General features: G+C 45.2%; 1 protein-coding gene across 6 annotated transcripts in view; it reads left to right on the plus strand.

The window, feature by feature from the left end:
• The window catches only part of ACACB (acetyl-CoA carboxylase beta), a 158,591-nt gene that overhangs the window by 29,680 nt on the left and 115,745 nt on the right, over positions 1-13,166 (plus strand). The window lies entirely within an intron of this gene.

The raw sequence follows: 13,166 nt of genomic DNA on the forward strand, positions 1-13,166 counted from the left end.
GACTTTCTAGAAGACCTCAGCCTAGTTGGGGAAGATGACCTTGTGTGTAGTTATAATTTAAGCTGAATGAGCCAAGGCTGGCAAGAGCCACAAGTGATGATGGTAGTCTAGAGGGAGGGGCAGTTCTCTCTGCCTCCTGAAGAGACATTGATTCATTCATTCTTTTTTTTTTTTTTTTGAGACAGGGTCTTACTCTGTCACTCTGTTAGCTGAGTGTACTGGTAGGATCATAGCTCACTACAACCTCAAACTCCCGGGCTCAAGCAATCCTCCCACCTCAGTGCACTCCTGGGCAGCTGAGACTACAGGTGTGCACCACCACACCTAGCTAATTTTTAAATTTTTTATAGAAATGGGAATCTCACCATATTGCCCAGGCTGGTCTCCAACTCCTGGACTCAAGCGATCCTCGGTCTCCCAAAGTGCTGGGATTACAGGCATGAGCCACCACACCCAGCCCATTCATTCATTCATTCATTCAGCAGGTAACTGACAACTAAAAAACCAGCCTTCCCCCAGTGATGCCTGAAAAGCAGAAACTCAAACACTCTAAAGGTCTCCATCAATTTGATTGTTGGAAATGAATGCCTGTAGGTTCATAACAGGTGGGACTATCCCAGCGGCTGCAGTCAGTGGCTTTGTTGTTGATGTTGTTGTTATCCACCTTCTCCTCTGCCACCCCCAAATTACAAATGGAATACAGCACTTCCAGGTAGAAAATTTGGGAAATATAGGAGAACACAGAGAAGAAAAGAGCCACCAACCAAAACTTCACCAGCCAGAGGGAAACCTCTGTTCTCATTGTTCTACTTCTTCCTTTTAGTGTGTTTTTCTCCTCTGGAGTGAGGTTTTACTGGCTATTCTTTTAAGCATCTCCTGTACTCTCTCCCAAATTAGAAAAATCTAGAGGTGGTCTTCCATACATGTCCATGTTAGCAGTGAGCTTGGTTTTAACCCTGGTAACTAGAAGTAGAAGACAGAGAAAAAGGAGGAGGAAAGTATTCCATATACTGAAACTTTTCAGGGGAAGAGTGTTTGAATTTCTAGAAGGGTTAAGGGAAGAGAAAGTCTCAGAATCTAGTACAAAGAGCACAGTCTGTGGAGTCAGCTGGAGTGGGGTTCAGTCTTTGGCTCTGCCACCCCCTACTGTGTGACCTTGGGCATGACCCTTCACCTCTCCAGGCCCCAGTACCTCTGTAAAACGTGGAAGGGATTAAATGGGATAATGTAGGCAGGCATGGTGGCTCGCACCTGTAATTCCAGCACTTTGGGAGGATGAGGCAGGAGGATCGCTTGAGGCCAGGAGTTCAAGACCAGCCTGGGCATAGTGAGACCTCATCTCTAAAAAAAAAAATTAAGAATTTGCCAGACATTGTGGTGCATACCTATAGTTCTAGCTACTTGAGAGGCTGAAGCAGGAGGGTCACTTGAGCCCAGAAGTTTGTGGTTATAGTGAGCTATAATTGTGCCACTGCACTCCAGCCTGCAACAGAGCAAGACTCTGTCTCAAAACAAAAAAACAAAAAAGAATGTATCAAACCAACAAACTTATAACATGATTATTATTATTACTATTTCCTGAGTCTTGGATGCCAAAATAGTCGTGAAGATTAAATGAACTAATATTTCTCAGGTACTTGGCAAGAGAATAAAGCATCCATATTTGGTAGATAATAAATAGAAAGGGGGGCAAGTCTCCCACCTTTCCACCCACTGTCTTCCTGCCACCATTTTGAGGGGTCTTTACTGGTTTGAGCTTAAACCAAGGCTTTTCTGAGCTGGTACATTTATAAAGGCGAAAACTATCTCTCTCTTTCTCTTTCTTTCTTCTTTTTTTATTTTTTTGGACAGAGTCTCACTCTGTCACCCAGGCTGGAGTGCAGTGGCATGATCTTGGCTCACAGCAACCTCTGCCTCCCGGGTTCAAGCAATTCTCCTGCTTCACCCTCCCAAGTAGCTGGAATTACGGGTGTGTGCCAGCACACCTGGCTAATTTTTGTATTTTTAGTAGAGACGGGGTTTCACCATGTTGGCCAGTCTGGTCTTGAACTCCTGACCTCAAGTGATCCACCCGCCTTGGCCTCCCAAAGTGCTGGAATTACAGGCATGAGCCATCACGTCTAGCCTACTTAACTATCTTTCACAGGGAAAATGAAACCAAAATGTTGAGTGAATTTCCTGCCCTCGTGTCTTCATGGCATAGAAACCTAACATTGTAGATCAATCTTTTATCCTTACTTTGTCCCAGCAAACAGCTGGCAGGAGGGACAGAGGGACTTGGAAAGGCAGTGAATGTGGAGCTGAATGACATTGTAGGATTGTGGGCGATTCAAAGGCTATGATATGGTGAACGAAGGAGTGATGTGCTGCATGAACTTGGGTGAGTCCCTTCCCCTCTCTGAGTCTCCAATTTCTCATCTTTAGAATGAGGAGGCTGAGGCTGGGCCTGATGGCTCACACCTGTAATTCCAGCACTTTGGGTGGCCGAGGTGGGTAGATCGCTTGAGCTCAGGAGTTCAAGACCAGCCTGGGCAACCTGGCAAAACCCCATCTCTACAAAAAAATATAAAAATTAGCCAGTTGTGGTGGTGTGCACCTATAGTCCCAGCTACTAGGGAGGCTGAGGTGGGAGAATCACTTAAGCCCAGGAGGCAGAGGTTGCTGTGAGCTGAGATTGCCCCACTGCATCCCAGCCTGGGTGACACAGGCAGACCCTGTCTCAAAAAAAAAAAAAAAAAAGAATGAGGAGGCTGCACCAGACTCCTGAGATGTGACCTGTGGCCCTAAAGCTCACTGACATACAGTTAGTTCTTTTGTCCCCAGTATGTTTGCATTTTCAGAGTTGAGAATTTAGAATTTTAGCACCCAGGGGCAATGCGGGTGGTTCTGCTGGCACCTCCCGAGACACTGGCATTTCCTCGAGGAACATTCCCAGCCCCAGAATCGGGGGCTTCTGACAGAGGAGACTCATGTGTGTTTGTTGTTTCTAATGAACTGTAGTGAGAATCCCACATCAAAGAATCTTCAGGGAGTCAAGCCTTAGACATGTGTGCTGGTGCCTGCTGCCTCTGGTGTTTGGCTGGATGAAAAAATTACGTCCAAACCTGGGTGTTCCAGCCTTTGGAAACAACACATATCAAAATGAGGCTGAGGTCCAGCATAGTGACTCACACATTTGGGGAGACTGAGGTGGGAGGATCCCTTGAGCCCAGAAGTTTGAGAGCAGCCTGGGCAACATAATGAGACCCTGTCTCTATAAAAAATAAAAATAAAAATAAAAAATAATACGAGGCCAGGTAAGGTGGCTCACACCTGTAATCCTAGTACTTTGGGAGGCTGAGGTGGGTGGATTGCCTGAGCTCAGAAGTTCAAGACCAGCCTGGGCAACATGGTGAAACCCCATTTCTATTAAACTACAAAAAATTAGCCAGGCATGGTGGTGCATGCCTGTAGTCCCAGCTACTCAGGAGGCTGAAGTGGGAGAATCACCTGAACTCAGGAGGTGGAGGTTGCAGTGAGCTGAGATCACGCCACTACACTCCAGCATGGGCAACAGAGTGAGACTCTGTCTCAATAAATAAATAAATAAATAAAATGAGGCTGAGCATTCTATTATCTTGTAGAGCTTTTGGCTTTGGATTTTGGCATCTTTGGGACCCTTGGTAGCCTGGTGTTTGCTGGTTAGCCATTGACTCTTTTGCACACATACAGGCAGGGTAGTAATACCTCTTCCCTGGTGTCCACAGGTCAACACCCAAGCAGTTTTGGGTGTGGGCCATGGAAGGTGGTGTCAAAAGACAAAATCACAGCAAATTTGATTTAACACTCGAATTGGCATTTATTTACAATTCTAGAATCATGCAGCACCTCATTCTGTAAAATAGAATGGGTCTTCCGAAGAGCTGAGCAGAGAGGAGCTTGGCTTTATAGACAGAACAGGGCTGAAGAAAGCAGAAACAAGGGACAAAGGGGAGCTTCATAGTTTCTTTCTTTTTTTTTTTTTTTTTTTTTTTTTTTTTTGAGACAGAGTCTTGCTCTGTCACCCAGGCTGGAGGCTGGAGTGCAATGGCACAATCTCGGCTCACTGCAACCTCTGCCTCCCGGGTTCAAGTGATTCTTCTGCCTCAGCCTCCTGAGTAGTCTTGGGACTACAGGCACATGCCACCATGCCTGGCTAATTTTTTATATTTTTAGTAGAGATGGGGTTTCACCATGTTAGCTAGGCTGGTCTCCATCTCCTGACCTCGTGATCCACCTGTCTAGGCCTCCCAAAGTGCTGAGATTATAGGCGTGAGCCACTGCACCCGGCCCGCTTCATAGTTTCAAAGTGACTTTCCCTACAAGGTTAAAACAAACGCAACTTTCTTATCATGTTGGCTCAGGTACACTGGACCCCTTCTGATTGGTTGCTATGAATCTCCTGTTTTTTGGAAAACTGGTCAGTTTCAAAGTTCAGATTGATTGCGAGGCAGTTGGCCAGGAGTGATCCGTTTTGGTTTGGTCTGTTGGGGCTAAACACAGGAGCTCAGCTCAAAATCATGGCCTCCCGTATATTAAAATTTTGTTTTAATTTTTTAGATTTGGGGGGTACAAGTGCAGTTTTGTCACTTGAATATATTTCCCAGTGGTGAAGCCTGGGCTTTTACGTAGCCATTGCTTGCATAGTGTACATTGTATCTATTAGGTAATTTCTCATTCCTCACCCCTTCCCACCATGCCACCTTTCCAAATCTCCAGTATCTATTATTCTACTCTTTATGTCCATGTGTACACTTTATTTAGCTCCACTTATAAGTGAGAACAAGCATAAATTATATTTAAGGGTGGTGCATGCAGGCCAGCCAGCCAGTTGCCTGTAACCAGCTGGAGCACTGAGGAAATGAAGCCTGACCCAAAAAGGCAAATACAGTGAGCAAGAATCCCTGTTAGCTGAATCCAGGAACTCCTTCTGAAAAAAAAAATATTATTTTTCTTGAGGCCAGGCACGGCGGGTCACGCCTGTAATCCCAGCACTTTGGGAGGCTGAGGGGGGCGGATCACAAGGTCAGGAGTTTGAGACCAGGCTGGCCAACATGGTGAAACCCCATCTCTACTAAAAAAAAAAAAAAAAAAAAAATAGAAAAATTAGCTGGGCGTGGTGGCAGGTGCCTGTAATGCCAGCTCTTCAGGAGGCTGAGGTAGGAGAATCACTTGAACCTGGGAGGCAGAGGTTGCAGTGAGCCAAGACCATGCTACTGCACTCCAGTCTGGGCGACAGAGTGAGACTCTGACTCGAAAAAAAAATGATTATTTTTTTTTCTTGATAAGTTGCTAAGTAATCTGTATCCTCTGGCAAATCTTCTAACCGTTTGAGGTCCTGTTTCTGCAAAATGGAAGCAGGGGCTAGAGGTTTAAGCTAGTCCTTCCAGACAGGATCCAACCCTTGCCCCATTTCCAACACAAACAACTAAGGCCTGGGAGAAGAGGCCAGGGGTATTTATTTGAGGGTTCTGACTCACGTGGAAGCCACAGTGAAGAAGTGACTTGTATTTGTGGATCTGCTTCTGCTCTCTGCAGTTTCCTTGGGCAGTCACTTCACTGCTGCTCTACCCTGGAAGGCCACTTCCTACATTCACCTCTTCCTGCCAGGCCAGTAGCTGGGAGACTGGCAAGGCAAGGATGGAAAATGCTTGTGTTAAGTCTGTGGTTTGGGAGGAAGCTCTTTCTGAAGCAGTCTTCAAGGGGCTGTCTCCTTCCTGCGGTGCCCAGAGCATCCCAGCGTTCTCACAATTGTGTTCCCGTTTTGGGACTTTGCACTGGCTGTTCCCTCTGAACTGAAACACTCTCTTTCTCCCACCCCCTGAACCCAGACCTCCCACCAGGGCCAGCTTCACAAGCATGCCCTGTGCTTCAAGGGACCCCGTGCTTGTTTTGACGCTCTGTTGTTGCCGTCTTGAGATTCTTTTTTATTTTGTTTTTTGAGACATGATCTTGCTCTGATACCCAGGCTGGAGTGCAGTAGCATGGTCATGGCTCACTGCAGCCTTGACTTCCTGGGCTCAAGTGATCCTCCCATCTCAGCCTCCTGACTAGCTGGGACTACAGGCACGTGCCACCACAGCTGGCTAATTTTTTTATTTTTGGTAAAGATGAGGTTTTGCCATTTTGCTCAGGCTGGTCGGAAACTCATGAGCTCAAGCAATCTGCCCACCTCGGCCTCCCAAAGTACTGGGATTACAGGCATAAGCCACTGCACCCAGCCCCAAATTCACAATAATTTTTCAACAAGGGGCTCTGTGTTTTCATTTGGCACTGGGTCCTGCAAATTCTGTAGCCGGTCCTGCCTCTACTGCTAGCTCTTTGCCCATCAGAGTCACTTCCTCAAAGGGCCTTCCCTGTCCCTTTCTGACATTTAAAAAATCTACCCCCCAATCACCTTCAGTATCTTTATCAATCACTCTGATTAGTTGTCTTTGCAACATTTAATTATTTCTTGAGATTATGTCTGTTTTTGTTTGTTTGTTTGTTTTGACACAGAGTCTCACTCTGTCACCCAGGCTGGAGTGCTGTGGTGCGATCTCAGCTCACTGCAACCCCACAGGCTCAAGAAATCCTCCCACATCAGCCTCCTGAGAAGCTGGGACTACAGGCATGCGTCACCATGTCCGGCTATTTTTTTTTTTTTTTTAGTATTTTTAGTAGAGACTGGGTTTCACCATGTTGGCTAGGCTGGTCTTGAACTCCTGAGTTCAAGCAATCCACCCACCTCGGCCTCCCAAAGTGCTGGGATTACAGGTGTGAGCCTCCACAACCGGCTCCTAAAAGATTATGTCTTTTATTTTTTTATGATCTACTTGGTTATTACCTGTCTCCCTACACTGGAAAGCAAATTCCTTGAAGGCAGGGCCATAGTTATAGTGGTCTCTGTTTTTCCCCACTGCCTAGGCTGGTGCTGGCTCATGGTAGGCTTTGAATATCTGCTAACTACATGAATGAAATGAGCTGCAACAAAGCTTGCCAAAGACAGAATTCTACGTTACAGGGGAATGCAAAACACGTGATGAATGAGTGTGGGAATGGATGAACGAATGGATGAATGAATGAATGGATTAATTAATTAATTAATTAACAGGTGAACAGGCATTTTATAGTTGTTGCTCTTTAGCAGCAGTAAATTTTTGTTTTCATAAAATTCTTTCTCCTTGTATCTTGTGACTTTGGAGACTAGTTCTGGGGTGAAACTCCAACTTTAAATTTTTCTTCTGTCTTTGATAGGATCATGCAAACTCAGCCTTTCTCTCCTTTCTCCCAGCTGGCAAGGGCTGGCTGAGAATATGAATCCAATGACCTCGTGCTGTGTGTTAAGCTCTCTCCTCCCATCTCCTCCCCTTTGGGTTGATCTCAGGGCAGGGATTAGAACTTGGCCTTTCCTTGGACTTGGAAACAGTCCCTGAGGGTTGGAAATCCCATGCAACACTTAGAAACAGAGCTAATGAGAACATTACATGATGTGGCAAAATCGCTGCTTACATGCTCTGAAATGAGCACGGTTACAAGAACCTCCTGTTCCGTGTGATCCCCTTTTGTTGGACAAACAGCATGTGGTTAGTGCATAGTGGGCCTATTATAAGACACTCAGGTTCAAAGCCACCTCTTCCTAGCTTGTACCCCGACTTAGTATGACCCTGTGGGATGCTGAATGGACTGAATGGAATGGGACAGGTTCAGGATTGCTAAGATTGCAGCTGGAATCCTGAAACTTAAAGCTATGAAATTGAAGTTCATAAACTAGTGGTGAACTCATTTGGCAGCAAAACCTGTCCTGAATTGATGTGAAGTTATGTATAGTAATTATTTATCCTGTTCTGCTGCTGAAATATTAATATGATAATGTGGAACAGAAAGTTTTACCTTCCTAAAAACAATAATTTCCAAGTTCCAAAGCACATCAGGCCCTGGGAATTTCAGATAAGGGATTATGGACTATATATAACAGGCTTAGAATAGTTCCTGGCATATAGTAAGCACAAAAAATACTTCTGCTTAATAAATGTGCCTAATAAATGTGTGTGTGTGTGTGTGTGTGTATGCGTATGTGTTTGTATGTGTGTGTCTTAGAGGGACTGTAAAGAGTGTCTCCAAATAGTAAATAATCATTTTATGTGGTATGATTATGAGTGATTTAAATTTTCTTCTGCATTTTCTAACTTTCTGCTCTAAGTGTCATTTTATAATGCATTTTAACAATGTATAATAATAAAACAGTATAAAAATATTGGGAGAAAGAGTAAACCAATCATCTCACTTCCTGGATGGGAAGCTGAAGCCCAGAGAGATTCCAGGCCTCTCAGCAAGGTAATCAGAGGCCCAGAGCACCATTTGAACCCAGACCCTCGTTAGATGTGGATGTGAAATCAGTCAACGAACTGCTAGTATTAGTGTCACTGCCTAACCTTCCCCCAGCGGGTAAGAGGCTTGGACTCCAGGACGGGCACCTCCGTCCTCCTCCTAACTTGTTCTTTCTATTAGTGGGAAGGGTTGGGAGATTGGGGTAGTTTATGGATAACCTTTAAGTCGTATGAGCTTGAGGACATCATCTGCCTTCTCAGGGGCCAGACTGGACACTCTGAGGTACTTTGTGGTTCTAACAGTTGGTGCTTTGTTCCTTTATGTGTGGAGGAATGGACAGCAGGGAGGGGGCTGGGAGCTAGAGAAGGAGAGTAGCTGGAAAATGGCAGAAAAGTTTGTTAATTTACAGGCAGGCTGAAGTGGGAGGATCGTTTGAGCCCAGCAGTTCGAGGCTGCAGTGAACTATGATTGTGCCAGTGTACCCCAGCCTGAGCAACAGAGCAAGACCCTATTTCTCTTAAGAAAATTGTTAATTTAGAGCCATTTTCTCCCTGGTAAATGACCACAGATAGTCTGGGTTCTAGGCAAGAGAGAAGACACACTAAGGGATGAAATGGTAGGTGGGGAAGCCAAGGTTTGTCCCATCCATTCGTTGGCCCAGGAGCAGTTATTGCAACCCTGCTGGGTGCCAGGCACTCAGCTGGCACTACAGATGCAAAGATGGTGAGATACAGCCTCTGTCCTTAAGGAGGCCAGGGCAAGGGGTCTGAGAGCCCACAGGCCAGGGCATTCCCCATCATTTTTACAGAGAGAGCTGTGGAATAGTTAAGAGCACAACACGCTGGTGGCTGAGGCTGGAGGCTGGTGTGCTGGCTTCTCCACCTAGCCATCATGTGACTTGGGGCCAAGTTCTGTGATTTTCTGTGCCTCAGTTTCCTCTGAAATGAAGTCATCGTGTTACCTCCCTCACAGGGTTGGGATCAGGCTTCATTGAGTTGCTGTGAGCACAGCACTCGAAGCAGCACCCACGGTGCGATCATGGTCATGAGATCCAGGGCACGGCATAAGAGCCCAGGACCCACAATCAGGTCTGGATTCAGACCTCTCCTGTTACCTGTCTGAGCTGCAATTTCCTGCTCTGTTGAGGCAGGATAATACTAGTGCCTACTTTAGAAGATTGTTGAGATCGAGTGGGAGCAAGTGCTGGGGGTGGACGGCCCAGAGGTGGTTCAGTAGCCATTAGTTGGGTGGGCTTCTTCCAAAGTTCTTGCCTGTGCGCATGGTTATTCCCAAGCCCTGGCCGGGCTTACATCTTAAAGGTGTAGCAACCTGTGTCCACGGAGGAGGAAGAGGATTGAAAAGGCAGGTGAAGTGTCCCGATAAAAGGATAAAGTCCGAAACAGCAGATGGGTGCTGAAGTGTTCCTTCCTGCCACCATTTACGACCATGTTGGGATCACTGAAGTAAGAACAGTTTAGCAAGGCAGACCTTGGATCCCAGGAAGGCAAATGAGGCTCTGTGGGGTCTGGACATACAGAGGGGGCCCTGCAGGCAAAGGTAGGTGAAGGAATACCAGGAAAGGGAGCTGACACCAGGGACCTGGCATCGCCCCCACTTTCCCAGATAGCAGACTGGGTGGGCTTGCAGTGCAGCCTCCCAGCTGCTTGTTCGTCATCCCAGCCCACATCTCTTATCAGCTCCAAGCAAGGAGCAGGTCAGGAAACTAAATTGTCTATGCATGTTTTTATGCGCCCCTGAGTGAAATGCCAAGGATCTTCCTGTAATGTTTAATTTATTCATTTATTGACTTAGGAAGGGGCTGGGAGAAACTCTCTTTTCAAGTCTCTTTAGCTCCTAAAATGTTTACTTTTTCTTTTTCTTTTTTTCTTTTCTTTTCTTTTTTTTTTTTTTTTTTTTTTGAGACAGAGTCTCGCTCTGTAGCTCAAGCTGGAGTGCAGTGGCACAATTTCAGCTCACTGCAACCTCTACCGCCCGGGTCCCGGTTCAAGCAATTCTCCTGCCTCAGCCTCCCGAGTAGCTGGGATTACAGGCATGCACCACCATGCCCAGCTAATTTTTGTATTTTTAATAGAGACAGGGTTTCACCATGTTGTCCAGGCTGGTCTTGAACTCCTGACCTCGTGATCTGCCCTCCTTGGCCTCTCAAAGTGCTGGGATTACAGGTGTGAGCCACTGCGCCCGGCCTCCTAAAATGTTTTCTAGGAGCTTGGGGGAAAGAGGATCCCTGTCTTTGAGTTGTTCTTGTATTAAGTTAATACAAGGTACAGAGCAACTAACCATTCATACATTCCCCTCCCCCTTAAGCATCATTGCCCTATTTTAGAAAAATTATTCACTTCTGCTCTATACTTAATGTAACACAGTCCCCCCCACCCCATATATTGAAAGAGATTATTTCATTTTGCTTTTCTGCAAAAATGAAGGCAAATTGTATGTGGATAATTTTATAGTTGAGGAAGTGGAGAGACGGGATTTACTTAAGGTCATCCGTGAGGGGAAGGGTAAGTTCAAGCCCATGGATGGCACAGTCTTTCTACCACGCTGCTGGCCACATGCATGCGGATTTTCTTGTTGATTTTGTGTGTGTATTGTTCATTGACCTGGGTTTTCCCTCTGCAATACCAGTAAGTAAAATTGAGCTTCTAGTAAGTCTGAGAGGAAGGGCTTAATGCATGAGACAGCAACTACCGCCATGCTTGAACTGTTTAATCAAAAAGCACAACTATGGATGTTTGTATAAAGGTGGTGTTGTGCTTGGAGGTGGATATTAGGTTGGTGCAAAAGTAATTGTGGTTTTTGCAATCCCTTTTAATGGCAGAAACTGCAATTAGTTTTGCACCGACTGAATATTATTCATTTCTTTCCGTCTTCTATTCCCTAATAATGCAATTAGAGAAAAATGCAAGGTCATGATCACTGTGATGAAATGATGAGCCCACCCATCTAAATGAAATCCCTTATTTGAGACCCTGGGTCGTAGTGAGATGTGTGAGGCTGTCTTTCAGGCTGTATTAGCAGAGAAGTGAGAATATCTATACAGTGTTTAAGTAGCGTTGGGGTTTTTGCAATAGAGAATAAAAATCTAGAGCAATACAAGTATGCTGGCAAGCAGTTCTCTTCTGCATGATCCTAACTGACTTTGGTAGGGTTGGGGTGTTTTGAAATATCTTCATTTCTTGATTTTCATTGCTTTCCCTATTTTGAGGTGGTTACATTTACACTGGGGACATTTGGGGGATGAATACTTTTGGTTTTGGTTTGAATCTCTAAAAATCAGGATACAGTGGGTTACTTTTTTGGAGGAGGTGAAGACAAGGCTGTGAACACCTTCCCAGAAACTTGAAGAACTGAGAGTTTTGTTTATCTGTTTTTTTTCTTAAACCTGTTGTTGAAATGTTATTTAATATATGGTCAGAGCATAGCTATCCACTGCTGTCAGGCATGGCTGCTTAAACAGGGGCCCAGGGTGTTTATGTTGTGGCCAAGTACTTGGCACCCCCGGGAAGTGTGGCCCTGCCTGTGCCTTTTCTTTCTTTCTTTCTTTCTTTCTTTCCTTCTTTCTTTCTTTCTTTCTTTCTTTCTTTCTTTCTTTCTTTCTTTCTTTCTTTCTTTCTTCCTTTCTTTCTTCCTTTCTTTCTTCCTTTCTTCCTTTCTTCCTTTCTTCCTTTCTTCCTTTCTTTCTTTCTTTCTTTTTTTTTTTTTGAGAAAGGGTCTTGCTCTATTCCCCAGGCTGGAGTGTAGCGAGATCATGGCTCACTGCAGCCTCAGCTACCTGGGCTCAGGTAATCTTCCCGCCTCAGCCTCCTGAGTAGCTGGAATTACAGGTATGCACCACCATGCTGGCTAATTTTCATATTTTTAGTAGAGATGGGGTTTCACTATGTTGGTCAGGTTGGTCTTGAACTGCTGGCCTCAAGTGATCTGCCTGCCTCGGCCTCCCAAAGTGCTGGGATTACAGGTGTGAGCCACTGCACGTGGCCTGCCTGTGAAGTGAATTTTTAATTGTATTTTAAAATTTGCTTTCATGTTTTTGTTTGTTTTGAGACAGAGTCTTGCAATGTTGCCCAGGCTGGAATGCAGTGGCCTGATCTCGGCTCACTTAAACCTCTGCCTCGTGGGTTCAAGTGATTCTCCTGCCTCAGCCTCTGGAGTAGCTGGGACTTCGGGCCACCCCGCCACCACACCCAGCTAATTTTTGTAGTTTTAGTAGAGACGAAATTTCACCATGTTGGCCAGGCTGGTCTTGAACTCCTGACCTCAAGTGATCTGCCCACCTCGGCCCCCCAAAGTGCTGGGATTACAGGCATGAGCCACCATGCCTGGCCTGTTTCCATGATTCTGATACATTATATTTTTACACATTTATAGGATACATGTAAAATTTTGTTACATGCATAGAATGCATAATGATTGTAGGGACCAAGGGAATATCTTCTGCTTTGCCCTCTGAAGTTTCGCTGAAAAATTAACTTGTAAAAAGGCAGATTAGTTGGAGAAAAGACACACAAATTTAATTAATGTGTACACTGGGAGAACCGCAGAGTGATTACCCAGAAGGGAATTTACTGGCCAGCATTTACATTATTTTTGGTTGGTTTGTTGGCTATGAAAGTAGGCTACCTTTATTATTACTGCGATGACTTCTAGGTAGTGTTTTGGTTCTTTGCATTTATTATATTACTTGAAGAAGCATTCATTCATTTATTTTTGATTTTTTGAGATGGAGTCTCACTCTGTCACTCAGGCTGGAATGCAGTACCGCCATCTGGGCTCACTTCAACCTCCGCCTCTCGGGTTTTAGTGATTCTCTCTCCTCA

This window comes from Pan paniscus, chromosome 10 (assembly GCF_029289425.2).
Source record: "Pan paniscus chromosome 10, NHGRI_mPanPan1-v2.0_pri, whole genome shotgun sequence".
NCBI lineage: Eukaryota > Metazoa > Chordata > Mammalia > Primates > Hominidae > Pan > Pan paniscus.